This window comes from Heteronotia binoei, chromosome 9 (assembly GCF_032191835.1).
Source record: "Heteronotia binoei isolate CCM8104 ecotype False Entrance Well chromosome 9, APGP_CSIRO_Hbin_v1, whole genome shotgun sequence".
Taxonomy (NCBI): domain Eukaryota; kingdom Metazoa; phylum Chordata; class Lepidosauria; order Squamata; family Gekkonidae; genus Heteronotia; species Heteronotia binoei.
Genome location: NC_083231.1, coordinates 106,091,370 through 106,104,088, shown reverse-complemented (window position 1 = coordinate 106,104,088; position 12,719 = coordinate 106,091,370).

Below are 12,719 nucleotides of genomic sequence, written 5' to 3'. Positions count from 1 at the left end.
GGGGGCCTGATTCGGCCCCTGAACTGCATGTTTGACACCCCTGCGTAGGGTTTTCAAAGCAAGAGATGTTCAGAGGTGGTTTGCCATGGCCTGCTTCCGTGAAGCAACCCTGGACTCCCTTGGTCATCTCCCATCTAAGTACCAACCAGGGCCAACCTTGCTGAGTGTCCAGATTAAGCTATATAGTAGGGTTGCCAGTTCTGGGTGGGGAAATAGTTGGAGATTTTGAGGGTGGAACCTGGAGAAGGTGGGGTTTGGGGAGGGGAGGGATGTCAGCAGGGTACGAGGCCATAGAGCCCACCTTCTGAAGAAGCCATTTTCTCCAGCGGAGCTGATCTTTGCATCTGGAGATCAGTTGTGATAGCAGGAGACCTCCAAGCCTTATCTGGAGGTTGGCAACCCCCATGGCTTTTTTGTAGCAGGATCTCCTTTGCATATTAGGCCACACCCACCTAGGGTTGCTAAGTCCCCTGCATCCTCCGGCGCCAGCGGTACAATAAGTACCATAGAGTTTTGCCCTCCCAAATTACTAGAGTGTCTGGGAAAACCATAGAGTTTTCATGGAAATGTCTAGTGCAGCCGCGTGCAACATCACTGACACAATGGCGTTACCTGCAAGTGACGTCATTGCACCAACGACATCAGGGGAACCTCCAGGCCCAGAGACTTGGCGGACCTGTGCGCACCTGACGTAGCCAGTCCTCCAAAAGCTTACAGTAGGACCTGTAATAAGACCCCTGTAAGCTTTTGGAGAACTGGCTACATCAGGGGGTGTGGGCTAATATGCAAAAGGGTTCCTGCTACAAAAAAAGCCCTGGCAACCCCCCAGATGGCCTATGCTCTAAAAACAGGCCCCAGGTTGCTAAAGGGCTTTTGCCCCACCTCCACAGAGGCGCTTGCCCAAAAGCTACAGAACGGTATTCAGTTATCCATCAAGCCGTCATCTCATGCTTAGTTAATAGGAACAATTGGCAGAGACTTCCAGAAATGTCACAGCTCCACTGGGCCAAAGAAATAAAACCTTTCCTACCAGTAGAAGCTGTGAAGCCCGAAAAGATTATTTACAGAAACGGAGCTCCTTTGCTGCATTTGTCACAGAGCTCTCCGGCCTAATAATAGTCTTCAGAAACAAATGGCGTGGATTAATTCCCGAGACTTGCTGCAGGAGAAAATTATTTCCCTTTTTTGCTCCCTCCTGAGGAATGCTTTTATGCCTAGGGATTCACTCGCAACTGGAGAGGAACTGTATATTAATTAACCTTCCAGGTTTGCTCCCATAAGTCTTCTATTTCAGGTAGGCATGGAGATGTAATTATGGAAATGCTGGGGGTTTTCATCTCCTGCAGTTGTTAAAGACACAAGAGTCCTGACACAGGCAGAAAAAGGCGGTAGCTCTGATTCCAACTTCAAGGCAGGAGAATACTCTCACTGTTATCAGGAAGTAAAATCATAGCGAGAGGCCCTCCTGATTGTCCCACAATCCAAGAAGCTCATTTGGTGAGCACACAAGAAAGGGCCTTTTCGGTGGCAGCCTCACAACGATCAGACAACCTTCCCAAGGAGGTGTGGCCTGGCCCTCTCACTTTTCGATCTTTCGGAGGCAAATGCAGATGGTTTTCTTTACGACTTAATTTGATTAAAGCTGTCCTAAATTGTGATCTTAAATTTTGGTTTTACATAGTTTTATGTGCCCTGTTTTATTTATAGTGTATCCCACCATGAGCTGCATAAGGAAGAAAAATGGCTAAAAAATGTTTTAAATAAACAAAACAAACAAACAAACAAAACACTCTTCATGCCCCATCAATAGACACCATCAAATCCAACACTTGCCATAAGTCGTGTTCCATGCAAGGTGCTTATAACACCATAGTTTCAGGTGGCTCGTGGAAGTGAGCCCATCTACATGCTGCAAGGAAAAATGATTCTTGGGTTACTGGCCAGTACCTGTCCTAGAGGGGCATTCTATGCCAATCCAAAACATGTTTTACTCAAAGCATGAATAAAACCCTCCCAGCCAACCCCATGGCAGTTTCGTTCAATTTATGTCCATGTCACAGTCTCAGAGGTTCAAATGGAAAGGAGGAATCTCAGAATACTTTGCAGAGAGGATGTGAGGCAAGGAAGCCTAGACAGCTACATTACAGTTATGAAGTATTAAATGAAAATATTTACAGAATGGCAAGAATTGAAATGTGAGTTCAAGGGGTGGATTGGAAGTCCTAAAGGTATGTGTCCTGGGATTGTGTGTACTCTGTGTTACAAGACAACTGAAGAACTCAGTTTCTGCTCCATGAAAAGCTTACCCCCATACTTTGTTTCAAAAGTGCAAATTAATTAAAATTAATTTGTTGAATTTGCAAATTAATATAGGATGCTTCTGCTGACATAGGAAAGGACATGGCGACCAAGAAAGGGCATTCTCAGAAATCAGACGGCATTACCAAGAAAGGGCATGCAGAGTCATGGCACCAAAACTACAGAATTCTTTCCCAAGACAGATTTTTGTAAATCCCCTTCTATCATGCTTTCCACCAGTAGCAGTAGAAAAGCACCTTGAAGGGCCTAGACAAATGTTTGTTTCTGATACACATTCTATTCTAAGCTTGTCTGGATCTTGTATGTAGGTTTCTATGTTATTAAATATTTGAGACCCTGGAGAGCCGCTGCCAGTCTGAGAAGACAATACTGACTTTGATGGACCAAGGGTCTGATTCAGTATAAGGCAGCTTCTTATGTTCATATGTTCAAGCACCAGGTCCAATTCAAGAAATATCTGGGGACTTTGGGGGTGGAGCCAGGAGACTTCAGGATGGAACCAGGAGCAAGGGTGTGACAAGCACAACTGAACTCCAAGGGGAGTTCTAGCCATCACATTTAAAGGGACTGCACACCATTTAAATGCCTTCCCTCCACTGGAATTAATGAAGGATAGGGGCACCTTCCCTATGGGAATTGGTCTCCATGTGGAATAATGGAGTGCCCAGGACATTTCCCTCCACCACCACCCCGGCTTTCTGATGACCCTGAAGTGGAGGGAGGGCCTCCAAACCAGGGGATCACCTGCCCCCACCTGGGGATTGGAGAAAAACAACAAACTCACTGTTTGTTGCTTTTCTCCTGCACTGAGTTTGTTTTCTCTCCTACAGGGAGTGAGGTTGTTGTTTTTCTCCAGTTCTTTTCACCTCCATGGTCCTGCTCTCCGCTGACTCCACCTGGGGACTGGCAACCCTACCTTGAAGACTAACGGAATTTGTGGCATTGTATGAGCTTTTGTGAGTTCCTGCTCAGAAGCTCATACCCAGTTACAAATTTTGTTAGTCTTTAAGGTGCTACTGGACTCTTGCTCTTTTCTGTTGCTGCAGACAGACTAACATGGCTACCCAACGTCATTTATCTTCCTTCAGTAGATGAAGGCTTTTCTGTTTTATTTGGTGTTCCCTCACTGAATCCCATTGAAACTCTTTCCTGTTTTTGTTTTTCTATATACAGCTGTCCTTCCCCGGATGGCCCAGGGTGCCCAGTTTCATCTGATTTTGGAAGCTAAGCAGGGTCAGCCATGGATGGGAAACAACCACAGAATTCCAGGGTTGCTATGCAACACAAAAGCAAGTCACCTCCATTAGCCTCTTGCCTTGAAAACCCTATGGGGTTGCCATAAGTCAACTTTGAGTTGAGGGCCGGCACTTCACACACACACAAGCCTTGTTTTAACATTTTTACTTTTTACCACTATGAGGAGCCTAAGGGTAGAAAACAGCCAATAATAATAATAATAATAATAATAATAATAATAATAATAATAATACTTTTTATTTGTATCCCGCCCTCCCCGCCAGGGCAGGCTCAGGGCGGCTCACAACATACGGCTCACTATACATGTTTTAAATGATATAAATAAATAGCAAATTCCTTTTGTGAACTTCTGAGCGAGAAACTTTATATTTCTTTGACTAAAACCAACACAATGCTGAGCAACATCAACATTTTGTGTTTGTAGCACATGGTGACCAAGTAGCTATAGTGCTTAGTCAATCGATTCTCCAATGTGGGATTAAATTTTGATTTTTTTTTCCCCAACTCCAAGGACAACTGTAGCCTATATTTTTAACTATTCTAAGCACATATCAAATTATAGTTATTTCCATATCCCAGGAAAATATGCTGAACGATGCACTTTCCATCCACTTTCAATACACTTTAAGCAGCTCTTTGCAAGGGGATTTTGCCATTTCACACTCCCATTGCCAAGTGCATTATTCAGTACGTGTGAAAGTGCCTTGGACTACTCCTAACCAGCTCAAAAGTGTATCAGAGCCAGCAGTGAGTCAGAGGTTTCACCAACATCGTAGGCACATGCATGGAACCCTGACTGTGCTGATATTGTATGATGATGTCATCGCAGCCCATGTACCACATGCTTTTAGACTACCGCAACAGCCAAGCTGCTAGATCCCACAAGCTACTTACAGGATCTCTGGATTCCGGATTGGTATTTGGCTTGTGTTTCTAAAGTCTGGCAGAATCTAGATGAAAACTCCAGTCCCGCCAAACTATTTCTGAAGCAAAACTTGGCACTTCCGACTATTTTTGTATCGAAACAACAGCTCAACAGATCTTTTGGTGCTTAAATATTTAGTAACATAGAAACCTACATACAAGATCCAGACAAGCTTAGAATAGAATGTGTATCAGAAACAAACATTTGTCTAGGCCCTATTGCTTGCTTTGGAGAATGGTCAACTCTAACATGACATGAGGAAAGTTGGTGTGGTGGACTCTAGGGGCAAATTATGGGATAAGGCAGCACCCCCTACTGCCCAAAGCTGCTGTTGCCTTCCCTCCTGATTTTAGGGTCCCCAACCTCCAAATGGGGGCTGGAGATCTCCTGGAATTACAACTAGTCTCCAGCTGACAGAGAGCAGTTCCTCCTGAAAAAATGGCTGTTCTGAAAGTGGGTCTCTATGGCATTGTACCCTGTTGAAGTCCCTCCCCTCCCCAAACCCCGCCTTCCCTAGGCTCCACCCCCAAAATCTCCGGGAAATTCTCAACCCTACCTGATTCCTCAGGAATCTCTCAACTCTACTTGATTTCCTTTCAACACAAAAGACAGCCCAGAAAGTTGTGCTTGACCAATAGGGCTTTCCGAACTCTCATGGTATGCAAGAGTTCAGGAAACCTTACTGGGCATGTGCAGATTGCCACAAGAAGGAGAAGGAAGGACCTGTTCCAAGGATAAGGAGTGGCAAGGTTTGAAGAAGAATAAGAATAAGAAGAATTGCAGATTTATATCCCGCCCTTCTCCCTGAATCAGAGACTCAGAGCGGCTTACAATCTCCTATATCTCCTCCCCCACAACAGACACCCTGTGAGGTGGGTGGGGCTGAGAGGGCTCTCACAGCAGCTGCCCTTTCAAGGACAACCTCTGCCAGAGCTATGGCTGACCCAAGGCCATTCCAGCAGGTGCAAGTGGAGGAGTGGGGAATCAAACCTGGTTCTCCCAGATAAGAGTCCGCACACTTAACCACTACACCAAACTGGCTCTTGGGAGGATATCTTAGATCAGGGGTGTCAAACTCATTTGTATGAGGGCCAGATCTTCACCTTGTTGGGCCGGGCCATGTGTGTCATAAAATATAATGCCAAGTAGGGGAGATATAAACTTTATAAAGAACACAGACAAACACACACAGGCCCTGTTCACACAGCGTGTTGAGTTCGTGTTAAACTGACCCGGTTCTTTTTCTGAATATCTTTGTTCCGGATATTATTGATCAGACTGCCATACTGCAATTCGAATCACTCTGCGGTGAAACCGTCTTCTGCTGTCCACACGACGGCACCATGCAGTTCTTTTTTTCTCCACTATTATGCGCATGTGTGCATTATGCGCATATGTGCGTGCGCATAGGTTAAAACATTATGTGGTTATGCGGTTATGTGCATATCACTAAGTAGTAAAAACAAATGGCGACCGTAAACCAGATGTCTGAGGCTCCTTTTGCTCTAGGGCAGCCTTCAGACATCCGAAAGTTGATTAATATCACAGCAGAACTATCCAGACGGAGAAAACTACGAGGTGAAACCGAAGAACTCAAAAAACAGAAATAATCCAGTTCCGAGAAGGATTAGGGGGGGCTACCACAATACCGGGAGGCAGATGTTGCTGTCTGATAAGCCTCTTTAAATCCGGAAGGAAACAGCAGCGACATCTGATTATACTGTGCGTCTGAACAGGGCCATTCTCAGCCTAATCCACCTCACTGGTTTGCTGAACCTCAGCCAACAGAAGGAAGAGAAGCTTGGCTCAGTAGCTCTGCTGTGCAATTGAGAGAGCCTGGAAAAACTAGCTCTCCTTCCCCCCACTTCCTCTCCAGGGGAGGGGCTTTGCTAGCTGTAGATCCTGTGTGATTGATTAAGCCTGGCAAAGGAAGTTGTGATGCAGAATGAAGCAAGAGAGGGAGAAGGAAGCAGACAACAGGGCCTGATAGGAGCCCTCCAGGAGCCTGATTCTGCCCTCGGGCCATATGTTTGACACCCCTGTCTTAGATATTTCCCTACCCATCAGCTAGAAAAGGGAAAGGAGAAATTATTAATGACATGACCCACCTTTTGCATCTCTGTTAGACATTCACAGCAGCCATATGTCTGTAATCTTTGACAACTGACAGACTATTCCATCATTAGTTCAGTTCAATTACATGCTGAATTAACCACTGTTCATTTTATTTTACAAAATCATTTGCCACAGATTTCCTGAATGCTAGCTTCTGGTAAGCAAACTGAGGTTAGTCCTTTATGCATTTGATTTATAAATTAAAACCCCATGCCTCAAAGAGTTGGGCCCAATGCCCAAGTATTGCTCCTTTGGTCCCCATGCAAATTTATAATGTCCCCCCACTATGAAATTATGTGTGTGGGGGAGAGGGGTTTGGTATTCTTGTAGCGTGTGAACATGTGCGGCTGTGTTAGTTTGTTTATTTACTATTTATCAGATTTATATCCCGCCCTCCCCTGACGGGTTCAGAGCGGCTAACAACAGTTAAAAACATTAGCAATTGACAAACATAGAATATTAAAAAGTAAAATATATAAGAAAACATTTCCATTCATATCAACAATCATCAATCCATTAATTAAAAGTCCCAGATGGCAGGTTTCTGATTTCCAGTATATTGATTCAGTGAGATTGTTGGTGCTGTAAGGTAATAGCCACCTCCCCCTAACCGTTGAAGGTGAGTTTGAATAATTCGGTCTTACAGGCCCTGGGAGTGCACCTGGAAGTCATGGTGACCTCTGGTGACTGACCCCTACTGGGAGCCTGAAGGATATTCAGGGAGGTGGCTGAATAAAGCCTGCCCCTGCCTCCCAACTCCTGATATTCCAAGGAGGTCTCCTATCCATGTACTTATCAGAGTCGACCCTGCTTAGCTTCTGCAATCTGACGAGATCGGGCTTGCTTGGGCTATCCAGATTAGGACAAAATTATGTTATTTCTGTAATGAAATAAATGGGCTCGCTCATAATAATGGACTGTGAGAGGGTTTCTTAGGCTGATAACAGATGGTCAATTTGGGGTGGTTGGGAGGCGTCCCAAATCGGGAGGGTTCTTTTTGAGCCATCCCAAGGCCTCCAGACGGTTCTCCACAAGCCGTCCCCATCCCGTCTGTGAGGCGGCTGGGCTTCTCCACACAGGAAGGCGCCTCAGAAGCCAGATTTCTCTTTTTTTCCTCTGCAGGTCAAGTGCTCATGTGCACAAGTGCTCTGAATGGTTTTGTCAGAAAAAAACCCCTGGAAATGGCTTTGGGCAGTTTGGCAGTTTCACACCACCAAGTCGCCTCGCTTGCGCCGTTCCCCGTCCAGACAGTAGGGCGGCAAATGGCGGACGGCTCAAAGATTTGCTACCACTTTGGAAGTGGTAGCTTTTTGAGCTGGTCTTGGGCGCCTGGAGGATGGGATGAGGACAGGAGGAGGACGGGTGGCAGATGTTGCTGTCTGGAAGGATTTTTGGGGTCAATTTTAGAGGCGTCTCTGAGTCGACCCAAAGTGCTGATCTGTAATCACCCTTAGGGTGGCTGACCACTAGGGGGGCCTGGAGATCTCTTGCAATAACAGTTGTTCTCCCAGCTACATAAATTCAGTTCCCCTGGAGAAAATGGCTGCTTTGAAGGTTGGATATGGCATTATACCCTGCTGAGGTCCCACCCCTTCCCAAACCGTGCCCTCCCCAGGCTCCGCCTCCCAAACCTCCTGGAATTTCTCAACCTGGAGCTGGCATTCTAAAGCAAAAGGCCCCAGTAAATTATCTCTCTTTTTCCTACTCTCTGTCTCTCTCTAGTCAGCCTAGGGCTGTATATTCCTGGTTGTCAGCTTCTTAGAAATGTGGTGGTAGAGCCTGGGATAGGCAGAGCTTGTGGAGGAGAGGGACCTCAGCCGGATGTAATGCCAAAGAGTCCAAAGCAGTCATTTTCTCCAAGAGAACTGTGGCCTGGGGATCAGTAGTAATTCTGGGAGATCTTCAGGCTCCACATCTTGAAACTGGCAACCCTAGCTGTATGCAGTACTAGATTCTGAGGTGACAGAGACTGACCCGGTGCTGACTGCATTTAACTGAGAAGTGTAATAATTTCTCTGCAAATTAAAAGCCAAAACAAATGAAAACTCCCTAGCGCATCAGGGAGAAAAGTTGGCTACAATGACTGATATACAGATCTGGCTCACTTCAGCTTATTAAAGTATTTTAATCGCGTTGTCTCCTCCTAGGCTTTCGTGCCCATAGCAGTTTGTCTCACAATAGTCCAATCAAGGTATTTCCCCCACTGAATTTACAATAAAGCATTTGTCTTTGACTTTGTCTCTGGCAAGGAAATGTCCAGCCAGCCTTGCCCAGGTTTGATTCCCTACAACTCCACATGCACCTGCTGAGTGACCTTCAGTCAGTCACAAGTTCTCTCAGAGCTGTTCTCGAAAGAGTTCACTCAGCCCCACCTACCACAGAGGGTGTCTGCTGTGGCGAGAGGAAGGGAAAGGAGTTTGGAAGCTGCTGTGAGTGAAAGGCAGGGGTATAAATCCAATCTCCCCCTCCTCTTCTTCATCTTCTATCCACCAGATCTGAATTTGGGAAAGAGGACTAATAATAATAATAATAATATTTTATTTATATCCCGCCCTCCCCGCCTAGGCAGGCTCAGGGCGGCTAACAGCATTCATAGAATAATTATACAATACAGTAGTTATACAAAAACTTTAAAATCAACATTGTCTTAAAACCATTCTGATTCACATTTAACATAATTTGACAGTAACAGTGATGTTCCTGGCGCTATTCTGTCAGTTTGCATAATAGCGGAGATCAGTGAGGCCAAATCATTTTGGCGGATCCATTTATTCAGCGGTCCTTAATCAGCAGTCTGCAAAGGCCAACCTAAAAAGGATGGTCTTGCAGGCCCTGCGGAATTGGTCAAGACTCCGCAGGGCGCGCACCTCTTCCGGGAGCTGGTTCCATAGGCATGGAGCTGCGATGGAGAAGGCCCGTGCGCGGGTGTTCTGCAATTTCGCCTCCTTTGGCCCAGGGATGGTCAGCTTGCTCTTCCCTGCTGACCTCAGTGCTCTCTGGGGCTCATATGGGGAGAGACGGTCCCTCAGGTAGCCAGGTCCTTGACCATATAGGGCTTTAAAGGTAATAACCAGCACTTTGTAGTGAACCCGGTATGTAACTGGCAGCCAGTGCAGTTCGCGCAGCCCTGGCTGTATGTGCTCCCACTTTGGGAGCTTTGAGGTTCCAAGCTTCCCAGCCGCTTAATGTTTCCTCAACAAAAACCCTTTCCTTTGTATGAGGGCAGCCAATAACAAGCCCTGCCTTACACCAGGCCCACCCACTTTCTGAAAAGCTTGGCTGCCACCAAGGGAAGAAGAAGAAGAAATAACTGGATTTATACCCCATCCTCCACTCCAAATCTCAGAGTGGCTCACAAGCCCCCTTACCTTCCTCCCCCATAACAGACACCCTGTGAGGTACGTGGAGCTGAGAGAGCTCTCACAGAAGCTGCCCTTTCAAGGACAGCTCTTGCAAGAGCTATGGCTGACCCAAGGCCATTCCAGCAGCTGCAAGTGGAGGAGTGGGGAATGAAATCCGGTTCTCCCAGATAAGAGTCCACACACTTAACTACTACACCATCTGGCTGTACTGGTGGGCATTAAGATAAGTACTGGTGGTGTTTGTTTCAGGAAGGCGTGGGGAGGTTATCAGATTTCCATGCAGCTGTCCATCATGGCTGGTGCTGGGAACTGCAATTCCCCAGGGGAAACAAGGAAAACAGCAGATACTCAGCACTATCAGCACAGCATTAAGAGCTGGAGAGAGCACTCAAAATGCAGTCACTTTTGTTCTGAATGATCACCAAGAAAGCTCATAATTACTGAGTTAATTCTGAATTGAGCCAAAGGGAGCTTTGCCCATCACCAGATGTACTAGCTTAATTAGGATAATGTAAAAAAAAAGGAGGGTGGGAAAGAAAGAAGAAAAGAAGATTCTTGCATGGGTGTTTAGAATTAGGATTAATGGCCTGATTCAACATGTGGGAATCTGGTTCTTGCTCAAGGCACTTTACGAACATGGTCACCAAATGAAACAAAACATATTAAAATGCCTCAGAAACGAAATAACAGAAAAGGCTCTGAAACCAGAGAGGCAAATGAACAAACCAACGGCCCACAAAAACAGCCAAAGGCTCAACAATCAGACTGCATAGCAGAAAAAATGGGGCTTTGCGTGCCTTTCAAGGAATGGGCTGAGATGGCACCTCACACACTGTTTCAGCAGCCAGGAAACAACATGGGGGCAGTGAGAAAAAGAACACGGGAGCAGGCCGTGCAGGCTACATGAAATAAGGGGGCAGGAAAAGGTTGCTAATTTCCAGGTCCCAGAATTACAACTGATCTGTGGACTACAGAGATTGGTTCTCCTGGAGAAAATGGCTGCTTTGGAGGATGGACTGCATGATACTATACCTCACTGAGGTCTAGGGTTTCCAGCCTCCAGGTGGCACCTAGAAATCTCCCACAGTTACAAGTATTCTCCAGACAACCAAGACCAGTTTCCCCGGGGGGAAATGCCTAATTTGGAGGACTGTGGCATTCAACCCTGCTGAAGTCCCTCCCCCTCCACAAACCCCACCCTCCTCAGGCACCAACCTTCCTAGGGCTGCCAAGCTCCAAGGTGAGGCGGGGGGCTCTCCCACCTTGGAGATCCCCAACCTGCTGTCCCGCAGTGGGCCAGTAGGGGGGTCCCCTCCCGACATCGCCGGCCACTCTAGGAACTTCTGGGAAAATTCTATGGTTTTCCCGGACGCTTTAGCAATCTGGGAGGGAAACTCTATGATAGAGTTTTCCCGGATGCTCCTAGAGCATCCAGCACACAACATCGCTGACGCAATGAAGTCACTTGCAAGTGACGTCACTGCGTCGAACGCTCTATGCGTGCGAGAAAAAAGTCCCCCATTAGAGGCTGTGGGGGACTTGGCAACCCTAACCCTACCAAAATATCCAGGTACTTCCCAATCCAGAGCTAAGGTCCCTCCCCAAACCCAGATCTCCCTAGATCAATGGGATGGATGCCATGAACCGCCAAGAGAAGGAAAGTTTGCTCCAAGGTCTATCCTGCCTTCCCTTTCCTCTTGGAGCCTTTTTCAGTCTTGGAAAAGTTTATTTCTGATTTTTTTGGACCTGTGTGGATGGCCACATGGGCAGGGGTTTTTTTTGTAGCAGGAACTCCTTTGCATATTAGGCCACACACCACTGATGTAGCCAATCCTCCAAGAGCTTACAGTAGGCCCTTTACTGAGCCCTGTAAGCTCTTATAGAATTGGCTATATCAGGGCTGTGTGACCTAAGGAACTCCTGCTATAGAAAAAGCCCTGCACATGGGTAAAGAAGTGCAGTGAAGAGAAGGAAGAGAACAGAATGTCCTTTTCTGCCACTTTATGGCAGATAGGTCTATCAGTGGCTACTGGCCATGGTGACCAAGGGGAGCCTCCATGTTCTGAGACAGTGGCCATCTGAATCCCAGTGCCAGAAGGCAACGTCAGGAAGGTCTCGGCCTCTATGCTCTGTTGTTCTGGGATTACAGCTATAAAGGAATGAGCCAGAAAACCTCCCTGAGAGCATTCATTAGGATGGGTGGAAGAACTAATGATTCCATTCAAACAAAAACAAAGCCTTCTATGTATAAACTCACTTACACAGGATTTAAGCAAGCAAACAAACATTACAGGGTTGCCAGCTTCAGGTTGGGAAACTCCTGGAGATTTGGGGACAAAGCCTGAGGAGGACAGGAAGCTCAGTGGGGTACAATGCCATCATGTCCACCCTCCAAAACATCTATTTTCTCCAGGGGAACTTATCTCTGTAGTCTGGAGGTGAGCTGTGATTCTAGGGAATCCCCAGGGCCCACCTGCCTGGAGACTGGCATTCCTACAGGTTGGCAAGACCAATTGACCATGGGCATGAATCCAGCATGCTCTGGAAATTCAAGCAACTAGCATGTGCCCGCAAGCTGTGTTAAATCAACTCTGATCAACTGAATTTCCAATACAGCTGTGTTGTTTTCAGACTCCAAAGAGTGGGAACCAAAGGAGGGAGAATTTTTGCCCTTCTTTCTCTTTCCCAACACTTATTTCCCCAGGTGTCTGCATTGCAATTAATCAGAGAAGCACTGCAAT